Source organism: Symphalangus syndactylus, chromosome 2 (assembly GCF_028878055.3).
Source record: "Symphalangus syndactylus isolate Jambi chromosome 2, NHGRI_mSymSyn1-v2.1_pri, whole genome shotgun sequence".
NCBI lineage: Eukaryota > Metazoa > Chordata > Mammalia > Primates > Hylobatidae > Symphalangus > Symphalangus syndactylus.
In genome coordinates, this window is record NC_072424.2 from 95,466,730 (window position 1) to 95,479,582 (window position 12,853).

At 39.0% G+C, this 12,853-nt stretch overlaps 1 pseudogene; it reads left to right on the plus strand.

Moving 5' to 3' along the window:
* The window catches only part of LOC129472604 (nephrocan-like), a 53,201-nt pseudogene extending 41,649 nt beyond the window's left edge, over positions 1 to 11,552 (plus strand).
* The last annotated feature ends 1,301 nt before the right edge of the window (positions 11,553 to 12,853 follow it).

Genomic DNA, 12,853 nt, shown 5'->3' on the forward strand with positions numbered 1-12,853 from the left:
CCCAAAATACTGACCTTTTGGGATAAAATTCATGTAATAATAATAATACTATAACAAGCAAAAGGTAATATTGGCATAGAATATGGCTAAACTTATTTGTTTTCTCTTTTTGATATAACACTTCTATAACTGGGACTGCCACAATAAACTACACTGAATACTAAAATTCCTGAATATATATCCAGTATGTTCACTTTGTATGAAAATAGCATTCAGGTGGTATTTCAATTTGAAGGGCTTTTTTTCCCTATTACACTTTCAGATGTTTTGTATTTCATAAAAAGGAAAGCACTTACTACAAAGTTTCTGTGTAGGAAAAAGATTTTCACGTTCACCGTTGTGATTCTTTTCTATTTTTTTTTTTTTTTTTTGAGACGGAGTCTCGCTCTGTCGCCCAGGCTGGAGTGCAGTGGCGCAATCTCGGCTCACTGCAAGCTCTGCCTCCTGGGTTCACGCCATTCTCCTGCCTCAGCCTCTCCGAGTAGCTGGGACTACAGGCGCCCGCCACCATGCCCGGCTGATTTTTTGTATTTTTTAGTAGAGACGGGGTTTCACCGTGGTCTCGATCTCCTGACCTCGTGATCCGCCCGCCTCGGCCTCCCAAAGTGCTGGGATTACAAGCGTGAGCCACCGTGCCCGGCCTTCTTTTCTATTTTTTAATCAACAGGCATGAGCATGACATTTTTCAAATTGGTATTCAGTTTTAAAAAACCTGCATTTTCTTCCTGATTATAAAGCAATAGCTGTTCAAGCTTGAAAACTTAATATGCTGAAAAATTAAAAAATCATCCAGAATTGTTCAACCAGAGCCTTTGTCTAGACATAAGCACATAATTTGTTTTTACATATTTGGGATCATTCAATTTTGTATTCTATTTTTTCCACTTAACATAATTTTTTTCTCTCTCTCTCTTCCTCTTTTCTGTTTTTTTCCCAAGTATCACTATAAACCCATGGATTTTAATTTATTTGGTATGTTTTGATCACTTACAGTTGCTAGTCTCTTTTGGTGCCCAAATTGTCACAAATGTGGCTAATGGGAGCCCCTCCAAGGTAGTTCCTCTGTTCATGAGACATGACTCCACTGATCTTTTCTTTCTTTTTTAGTTGTGGTAAAATACACATAAGGTAAAATTTAAGTGTACATTTCAGTGATGTTAAGTATGGTCACATTCTTGTGCAACCAACCTACAGAAGTTTCTATCTTACAAAACTACAACTCTATACCTATTACAAAACTCTCCATATTCCCCTCCTCCTAGCCCCTGACAACCACCATTCTACTTTCTAACTTTAGGTTTCTATGAATGTGACTATTCTAGATATTTCACATAAGTGGACTCATACAGTATTTGTCTTTGTGATTGGCTTCTTTCATGTAGCATAATATAATATCTTCAAGGTTTATGTATGCTGTAGCATGTGTCAAATTTTCCTTCCTTTTTAAGGGTGAATAATACTCCATTGTATGTATAGACCACATTTGGTTTATTTATTTGTCTGTAAATGGACACTTGGGCTGCTTATACCTTTTGGCTATTGTGAAGAATGCTGCTATGAACATGGAGGTACAAATATCTCTTCAAGACTCTGCTTTAAGTTCTTTTGGATATATAGCCAGAAGTGGAATTGCTAAACTATATGCTAATTCTATTTTTAGTTTTTTTAAAAATAAAAAATTATTATTTTCACAGCAGCTGCACCATTTTACATTCCCATCAATGGTGCGAAAGGCTTCCAATTTCCCCACATCCTTGCCAATACTTTTTATTTCCATTATTTTGACAGTAGCCATCCCAATGGGTGTTCCATTAATCCTTAAACATTTTATCACATTCTGGCTGAGAAACTCTGGGTTTTTTTCCCTAGACATAGAATCAGTCATTTCTCCAAGAAGCTCTGGTTCTTTCCAGTAAAGATTGGAATTCAGCAGCTAAGATCTGTGTGCTTGGTGTTCTCATGTCATTGGGGTAGCATTGCTACTAGAATATAACATTGTTTCTAGGTCCTTTCAGCAAACAAGAGCTAGAAAATATATTTTTTAAAATTATGAATTCACATTGACATTTTCAATTCATATTTAACATCAGAGAGGGTTTTTTAAAAATATTTTTCTCTTTTTCTCTTACAATGAAAGTATAGTTTCCTAATGACATGAATATATTTACTTATTTGTTTTGCTGGATAATATTCATAAAAAATTTCAAGCTTTCATTATTAACATTAATATTAACAATAAACATACTAAGAGAAATTTCAAGATCTTTTTGTCCTTAGAATCTAAGGCTTAAATATATCCACTAAGTATGTTCAGTCAGAGTAATTTTTCTTTTCTCTGTATGACTATGTTACAAATATAAACATTTGATTAATTAATTAGATATGCTTGTTCCTGTTTGTGTTCAGTTTTCGGACTTGATTTTGTTTTTGTGAACATGTAAAACATTAACATGGTTGAAAAGTTAAAATCACATGGAACCAAACACTTCCTATATGTAGCCATTTTTATTGATTTCTGATTTATCATTCTCCTCCAGTTGCCCCAAATAAGTAAACGTGTATATGTAATTCTTATTTCCCCCTTTCTTACACAAAAACTAGTGTACTATATGTACTGCTTTGTTTCTTGCTTTTTTTCTCTTTAACAGTACTTTCTGGAAATCACTTCATGGTAATTCATAGAGACCAGCCTCTTTTTTTTATTATTTTATTTTTTTAAGGCTGCATAGTAGTTCTTTACTAATATACTGGGTTGCTTCCAACATTTTGCTGTTATAAATATCATAATAAATGCCACATATACTGTTTATATGTGTAAAGTCTTATCTTCAGGGTGTATTCCTAGAAGTGAGATTGCTGGTCTAAAGGATAAATATGTATTTTTTTGTTAGGTTTGGCTAAATTTTTCTCCATAGGGGCTGTGCCATTTTAGACTCCCATTAGCAATATATGAGAATATCTGTTTCTTCACAGCTGTGTTCACAGACCAGATTGCTAAGGCTTAGAATTTTTACCAATCTGATAAGTGTTAAGTGGCATCTCTGAATAGCTTTAATTTAATTTCTGTTCTGCATAAAGTTGAAGACTTCAGGGCCCTTTGCTTTGCTTTTTATGTGAACTTCCATTTGTTTTTTTGCCCATTTTTCTGTTTTATTTTATAATCTTTTCTTCTCAATTTTAAGGGCTTTTTGTATATTAAGAAGATTAATTCTTTGTTTGATATGAAGTGCAGACCTCATACTTATCCCCAGTTTATCATTTGTCTTTTGATTTTGCCTGTCTTTTGCTACACACAACTTCTTTTAAAATCTTTTTAAAGTTGATATTTTATCAATTTTTTATAGCTCCTAGATTTTTTTGTCATAGTTACAAAAGCTTTTTCATATAACTGTTATTTTAAAAATTATTTTAAAACATCAGGCCAGGCGCGGTGACTCATACCTGTAATCCTAGCACTTTTGGAGGCCAAGGTCAGTGGATTGTTTGAGTCCAGGAGTTCCAGACTAGCCTGGGCCACATGATGAAACCCTGTCTCTACCAAAAATAGAAAAAATTAGCCCGGTGTGGTGGTGTGTGCCTGTGGTCCCAGCTACTCAGGAGGCTGAGGTAGAAGGATCACTTGAGCTGGTGAGCCAGAGGTTGCAGTGAGCTGAGATCTCAGTACTGCACTCCAGTCTGGGCTACAGAGACAGACCCTGTATTAAAAAAAAAATCAAAACCCATGATTTTTCTAACCACATAATAGTCCATCATCTCATCATTTAAAATCATTGAGCATTAGTCTTTTTTTTGCTGTTATAAGTATCAAATATCTGACAAACATCTTTATCAATAAATATTCACTTTTTCTATTATTTCCTAGGTCAAAAGGCATGATATTAATTAAATTTGATACATATTACTAAATTGTTTCCTAAACGATACCAACTTACACTTCTTTTTTTTTTTGAGACGGAGTCTCGCTCTGTCGCCCAGGCTGGAGTGCAGTGGCGCAATCTCGGCTCACTGCAAGCTCCGCCTCCCGGGTTCACGCCATTCTCCTGCCTCAGCCTCTCTGAGTAGCTGGGACTACAGGTGCCCGCCACCACGCCCGGCTAATTTTTTGTATTTTTAGTAGAGACGGGGTTTCACCGTGGTCTCGATCTCCTGACCTCATGATCCGCCCGCCTCAGCCTCCCAAAGTGCTGGGATTACAAACGTGAGCCACTGCTCCCGGCCTACCAATTTACACTTCTACCAACAGTTTTTACTATACCCACAGCAGCAGTGTTTTAAAATTAAAGCCATGTTTTAATTTGCTATATTAAAACATTTCATTTTTTAATTTGCCTTTTATATTCATGAAGAACAACACTTTTTCATACTTTTATTTGACACTTTTACTGCTTCTTCTGTAAATTATTGATTAATGGCCTTTGCCACCTTAGAAATTGGGAACTTAGTGTTTTTCTTATCAATTTGTTTGAGTGATCTCATTTCACAAGAAAAAAAACTAAAGAGTTTATGAATAGGAGCCAGAAAAATCAGAGGGTTAGAACATAAGCTCTATGAGACAAAGTTAAAGATCCATAGAATAACACTGAGATTTGTGCTTATAATTAATTTTCTCAAATAAATCTTGTTTCCTAGCTTGAGAAGAGACAGAGCTGTATGAAAAGGCAATGCTGCCCAGCTACTGTTGCCCTGATAGTTGTGGAATGATGGGCATGGCCTCCTCTCACATCCTGTTTCCATGCTTTGCAGGCTCCCAGGGACCTTAACCAGGCTGGACCTAAAAGGCAATGCCATCCAGAATATTGCTGAATGGGAGCTCAAGGACCTCAAGCAGCTTCATGTTCTAAACCTGAGGAACAATAAGATCTCTGCCTTAGACCTAAAAGCCTTAGAGGGTCTGCCTTGCCTCAGGCACCTGTACCTGGATGGAAATCCCTGGAATTGCACCTGCAGTCTCCTAAAAGTGAGAGAAGTCCTGATGGCCAAGGACACAGATGTAAGGGGAGAACAATGTGTAGCACCAGCTGAACAGCAAGGGAAGAGCTGGATGTCTTCCAAGAATATCATGATGCAACGTGAGCATCACTTTCATCTGACTGAGAAAAGCAAAGAGACCAAAAAGAAATCAAAACCTGAAGACCCCTCCAGCATCAGAATCAACATGGATGATGGATGATTATGACTATGAAATAGATTAAGTGTGAACTTTGCTCAGTTTAGAAAGTGTTTTTTAATGTTCAGTCTCTTAAGTAGAAATGTGCTATACACTTAGATATGCAAGACTCTCTTTTGTAGTGGTTCTTATTTTTGTTTGGAGAATGTTTTAAGAATGAGGGTTAAGATGAGATGGGGGAAGAAAACAGAAAAGAACAATGATAAGAAGATGTAAGATTCCTTCCATTTTAAAAGTAATTTGTGCATCTGTCAAGATGGCCGAATAGGAACAGCTTCAGTCTGCAGCTTCCAGCAAGATCAATACAGAAGGTGGGTGATTTCTGTTATTTCCAACTGAGGTACCTGGCTCATCTCACTGGGACTGGTTAGACAGTGGGTGTAGCCCATGGAGGACAAGCCAAAGGAGGGTGGGGTGTCACCTCTCCCAGGAAGTACAAGGGGCCAGGGAAATCCCTCCCCAAGCCAAGGGAAGCCGTGAGGGACTGTACCATGAAAGAGAGTGCATTCCAGTCCAAATATTATGCTCTGCCCACAGTCTTTACAACCCGCAGACTGGAAGATAGGGCCCTGGAGTTCAAGCATGAAACTGGGTGGCTGTTTTGACAGACACCGAGCTAGCTGCAGGAGTTTTTTTTTTTTTTCATACACCAGTGGCACCTGGAACTCCAGTGAGACAGAACCATTCGCTTCCCTGGAAAGGGTGCTGAAGCCAGGGAGCCAAGTGGTCTAGCTCAGCTGATCCCACCCCCAGAAAACCCAGCAAGCTAAGATTCACTGGCTTGAAATTCTTGCTTGCCAGCACAGCAGTCTGAAGTCGACCTGGGACATGGGAGCTTGGTGGGGGGAGGGGCATCCCCCATTACTGAGACTTGAGAAGGTGGTTTTCACCTCACAATGTAAACAAAGCTGCCAGGAAATTCAAAGTGGCAAAGTTGCTGTAGCCAGACTGCCTCTCTAGATTCCTCCTCTCTGGGAGGGGATCTCTGAAAGAAAGGCAGCAGCCCCAGTCAGGGACTTATAGATAAAACTCACATCTCCCTGGGACAGAGCAAATGGGGGAAGGGGCGGCTATGGGTGCAGCTTCAGCAGACTAAAACGTTCCTGCCTGCCATCTCTGAAGAGAGCAGCAGATCTCCCAGCACAGTGCTCGAATTCTGCTAAGGGACAGACTGCCTCCCCAAGTGGGTCCCTGACCCCACGCCTCCTGACTGGGAGACACCTCCCAGCAGGGAGAGCTCTGGCTGGCATCTGGTGGGTGCCCCTCTGGGATGAAGCTTCCAGAGCAAGGAACAAGCAGCAATCTTTGCTGTTCTGCAGTCTCCGCTGGTGATACCCAGGCAAACAGGATCTGGAGTGGACCTCCAGTGAACTCCAGCAGACCTGCAGCAGAGGAGCCTGACCATTAGAAGGAAAACTAACAAACAGAAAGAAATAGCATCAACATTAACAAAAAGGAGGCACACAAAAACCCCATCAGAATGTCAACAACATCAAAGAACAAAGGTAGATAAATCCATGAAGATGAGGAAAAACCGTGCAAAAAGGCTGAAAATTCAAAAAACCAAAACGCCTCTTCTCCTCCAAAGGATCCCAACTCCTTGACAACAAGGAAAGAAAACTGGATGGAGAATGAGTTTGACGAATTGACAGAAGTAGGCATCAGAAAGTGGGTAATAACACCTCCAAGCTAAAGGAGCATGTTCTAACCCAATGCAAGGAAGCTAAGAACCTTGAAAAAAGGTTAGAGGAATTGCTGACTAGAATAACCAGCTTAGAGAAGAACATAAATGACCTGATGGAGCTGAAAAACACAGCATGAGAACTTCATGAAGCACACACAGTATCAACAGCTGAATCGATCAAGTGGAAGAAAGGATATCAGAGATTGAAGATCAACTTAATGAAATGAAGCATGAAGACAAGATTAGAGAAAAAAGAATGAAAAGGAACAAACAAAATCTTCAAGAAATATGGGACTATGTGAAAAGACCAAACCTACGATTTATTGGTGTACCTGAAAGTGATGGGGAGAATGGAACCAAGTTGGAAAACACACTTCAGGATATTATCCAGGAGAACTTCCCAAACCTAGCAAGACAGGTCAACATTGAAATTCAGGAAATACAGAGAACACCACAAAGATACTCCTTGAGAATAGCAACCCCAAGACACAGAATCATCAGATTCACCAAGGTTGAAATGAAGGAAAAAATGTTAAGGGCAGCCAGAGATAAAAATAGGGCTACCTACAAAGGGAAGCCCATCAGACTAAGAGTGGATCTCTCTGCAGAAACCCTACAAGTCAGAAAAGGGTGAGGATGAACATTCAACATTGTTAAAGAAAAGAATTTACAACCCAGAATTTCATATCTGCCAAACTAAGCTTCATAAGTGAAGGAGAAATAAAATCCTTTACAGACAAGCAAATCCTGAGGGATTTTGTCACCACCAGGCCTGCCTTACAAGAGCTCCTGAAGGAAGCACTAAATATTGAAAGGAACAACCAGTACCAGCCACTGCAAAAACATACCAAATTGTAAAGACCTCAACACTATGAAGAAACTGGATCAAAAATCGGTAAAATAACCAGCTAGCATCATAATGTCAGGATCAAATTCACACATAATAATATTATCCTCAAATAGAAATGGGCTAAATGCCCCAATTAAAAGGCACAGACTGGCAAACTGGATAAAGAGTCAAGACCCATCGGTGTGCTGTATTCCAGAGACCCATCTCACATGCAAAGACACACATAGGCTCAAACTAAAGGGATGGAGGAATATTTACCAAGCAAATGGAAACAAACAAAAAAAAAGCAGAGATTGCAATGTCAGTCTCTGAGAAAACAGACTTTAAACCAACAAAGATCAAAAAAGATAAGGGGGTTACATAATGGTAAATGGATCAGTGCACCCAATACAGGAGCACCCAGATTCATAAAGCAAGTTCTTAGAGACCTACAAAGAGACTTAGACTCCTACACAATAATAGTGGGAGACTTTAACACCCCACTGTCAATATTAGACAGCTCAACAAGACAGAAAATTAACAAGGATATTCAGGACTTGAACTCAGCTCTAGACCAAGCAGACCTAATAGACATCTACTGAACTCTCCACCCCAAATCAACAGAATATACATTCTCCTCAGCACCACATCACACTTATTCTAAAATTGACCACATAATTGGAAGTAAAACATTTCTCAGCAAATGCAAATGAACAGCAATCGTAACAAACAGTCCCTCGGACAACAGTGCCATCAAATTAGAACTCAGGATTAAGAAACTCATTAAAAACGGGACAACTACATGGAAACTGAAAAACCTGCTCCTGAATGACTACTGGGTAAATAATGAAATTAAGGCAGACATAAATAAGTTATTTGAAACCAATGAGAACAAAGACACAATGTACCAGAATCTCTAGGACACAGCTAAAGAAGTGTTTAAAGGGAAATATGTAGCACTAATGCCCACAGGAGAAAGCCGGAAAGATCTAAAATCGACACCCCACAATTAAAAGAACTACAGAAGCAAGAGCAAACAAAATCAAAAGCTAGCAGAAGACAAGAAATAACTAAGAGCAGAACTGAAGGAGATAGAGACATAAAAACTCTCCAAAAAATCAGTGAATCCAGGGGCTGGTTTTTTGAAAAGATTAACAAAATAGACCACTAGCCAGACTAATAAAGAAGAAAAGAGAGAAGAATCAAATAGACACAACAAAAAATGATAAGGGGATATCACCACTGATCCCAAAGAAATACAAACTACCATCACAAAATACTATAAACACCTCTACACAAATGTTCTAGAAAATCTAGAAGAAATGGATACATTTCTGGACACATACACCCTCCCAAGTCTAAACCAGGAAGAAGTTGAATCCCTGAATAGATCAATAACAAGTTTGGAAATTGAGGCCATAGTTAATAGCTTACCAACCAAAAAAAGCCCAGGAACAGATGGATTTACAACCGAATTTTACCAGAGGTACAAAGAGGAGCTGATACCATTCCTTCTGAAACTATTCCAAACAACAGAAAAAGAGGGACTCTTCCCTAACTCATTTTATGAGGCCAGCATCATCCTGATACCATAACCTGGCAGAGACACAACAAAAGAAAATTTCAGGCCAATATCCCTGATGAACATCAATCCAAAAATCCTCAATAAAATACTGGCAAATTGAATCCAGCAGCACATCAAAAAGCTTATTCACCACAATCAAGTCAGCTTCATCCCTGGGATGCAAGACTGGTTCAACATATACAAATCAATAAATGTAATCCATCACATGAACAGAACCAATTACAAAAACCACATGTTTATCTCAATAGATGCAGAAAAGGCCTTCGATAAAATTCAACACCGCTTCATGCTAAAAACTATCAATAAACTAGGTATTGATGGAACGTATCTCAAAATAGTAAGAGCTATTTATGACAAACCCACAGCGAATATCATACTGAATGGGCAAAAGCTGGAAGCATTCCCTTTGAAAACATGCACAAGACAAGGATGCCCTGTCTCACCACTCCTATTCGACATAGTATTGGAAATTCTTGGCCAGCGCAATCAGGCAAGAGAAAGAAATGAAGGGTATTCAAATAGGAAGAGAGGAAGTCAAATTGTCTCTGTTTGCAGATGACATGATTATATATTTACATCATCTCAGTCCAAAATCTCCTTAAACTGATAAACTTCAGCAGAGTCTGAGGATATAAAATCAATGTGCAAAAATCACAAGCATCCCTATACACTAATAATAGACAAACAGGGAACAAAATCATGAGCTAACTCCCATTCACAATTGCTACAAAGAGAATAAAATACCTAGGAATACATCTTACAAGGGATGTGGTGGACCTCTTCAAGGAGCACCACAAACCACTGCTCAAGGAAATAAGAGAGGACACAAACAAATGGAAAAACATTCCATGCTCATGGATAGGAAGAATCAATATTGTGCAAATGGCCATACTGCCCAAAGTAATTTATAGATTCAATGCTATCTCCATCAGGCTACCATTCACTTTCTTCACAGAATTAGAAAAAACTACTTTAAATTTCATATGGAACCAAAAAAGAGCATATATAGCCAAGACAATTCTAAGCAAAAAGAACAAAGCTGGAGGCATCACGCTACCTGACTTCAAACTATACTACAAGGTTCCAGTAACAAAAAGAGCATGGTACTGGTACCCAAAACAGATATATAGACTAATGTAACAGAATGGAGGCCTCAGAAATAACTCCACCCATCTACAACCATCTGATCTTTGACAAACCTGACAAAAACAAGCAATGGGGAAAGGATTCCCTATTTAATAAATGGTGTTGGGAAGACTGGCTAGCCATATGCAGAAAACTGAAACTGGACCCCTTCCTTACACCTTCTACAAAAATTAACTGAAGATGGATTAAAGACTTAAGACTTAAAACAATAAAAACCTTAGAAGAAAACCTAGGCAAAAGCATTTAGAACATAGGCATGGGCAAAGACTTCATGTCTAAAACATCAAAAGCAATGGCAACAAAAGCCAAAATTGACAAATAGGGTCTAATTAAACTAAAGAGCTTCCACACAGCAAAATAAACTTCATCAGACTGAACAGGCAATCTACAGAATGGGAGAACATTTTTGCAATCTATATATTTGACAAAGGGCTAATATACAGAATCTACAAAGAACTTAAACAAATTTACAAGAAAAAAGGAAACTACCCCGTCAAAAAGTGGGCAAAGGATATGAACAGATACTTCTCAAAAGAAGACATTTATGCAGCCAATAATCATATGAAAAAAAGCTCATCATCACTGGTCATTAGAGAAATGCACATCAAAACTGCCATGAGGTACCATCTGATGCCTGTTAGAATGATGATCATTAAAAAGTCAGGAATCAACAGATGCTGGAGAGGATGTGGAGAAATAGGAACACTTTTACACTGTTGCTGGGAGTGTAAATTAGTTCAACCATTGTGGAAGACAGTGTGGCAATTCCTCAAGGATCTAGAATCAGAAATACCATTTGACCCAGCAATCCCATTACTGGGTATATACCCAAGGGATTATAAATCATTCTACTATAAAGACACATGCACACATATATTTATTGCAGCACTATTCACAATATCAAAGACTTGGAACCAACCCAAATGCCCATCAATGATAAACTGGTTAAAGAAAATGTGGCACATGTACACCATGGAATACTATGCAGCCATAAAAAAGGATGAGTTCATGTCCTTCACAGAGACATGGATAAAGCTGGAAACCATCATTCTCAGCAAACTAACACAGGAACAGAAAACCAAACACCACATATTCTCACTCATAAGTGGGAATTGAACAATGAGAACACATGGACACAGGGAGGGGGACATTACACACTGGGGCCTGTCAGCGGGTGGGGGCAAGGGAAGGGATAGTATTAGGAGAAATATCTAATGTAGGTGATGGGTTGATGGGTGCAGTAAATCACCATGGCACATGTATACCTATGTAACCTACATGTTCTGCACATGTATCCCAGAACTTAAAGTATAATAAAAAATATATAAATAAAAATAAATTATGAAAAAATAGAGAAAAAAAGTAATTTGTCCTTGATAGTGAAAACTAGGTGTATTAGTGAGGGTTCTCTAAAGGGACAGGACTAATAGGATATATGTATATACAAAGCAGAGTTTATTAAGGATAATTGGCTCACAGGATCACAAGGTAAAGTCCCATGATAGGCTGTCTGCAAGCTGATGAGCAAGGAAGCGAGTCTGAGCCCCAAAACCTCAAAAGTAGGGAAGCCGACAGTGCAGCCTTCAGTCTGTGGCCAAAGTCCTGAGAGCCCCTGGCAAACCACTAGTGTATGTCCAAGAGTCCAAAAGCCGAAGAGCCTGGAGTTCTGACGTACAAGGGCAGGAAGTGTCCAGCACAGGAGAAAGATAAAGGCTGGAAGATTCAGCAAGTCTGCGCTTTCCACTTTCCTCTGCCTGCTTTATTCTAGCTGTGCTGGCAGCTGACCAGATGGTGCCCACCCAGATTGAAGGTAGGTCTGCCTCTCCCAGTCCACTGAATCAAATGTTAATTTCCTTTGGCAACACCCTCACAGACACACCCAGGAACAATACTTTGCATCCCTCAATCCAATCAAGTTGACGTTTAATATTAACCATCACACTTGGCGAACCACAATGCTAAATAGAATCATCATATGGATAACTTCCTGGAAATAGAGTAGCTGATTTTATCAAATAAGAAAAATAATTTTTGCATATGATGCTGGTGCTATTGGCATACACTACAGGCTTTTGGTTGAAAGCAATAAAAACAGACTCTAACTGACTTAAGCATGAAAGAAGTTATTGAAAGGACTTGGGATAGCTCACAGAATCAAAGGAAAAGATGAGGATCTTGAAAGGACAGAGATCAAAGCTGCTCCAGGGCCCCAGGCAGAAATACATCATGGAAGAGACCCTCAGTTTCTTCAGGGCTCTCCTCTTGGCAGAATGCAGTGCCTCCAACTATTATCATTGTTAGCTTCCTCCTCTCAACATTCATATCCTCAGAGGGAAAGATTAATTGGCTTAGTTTGAGTCACACGTTTGCCAGGCTAAGGAACAGTAGGTCTTGTTTGACAGTCTTTCTCAGACCAAAATGAAACCAGAAAGGGAAATGCAA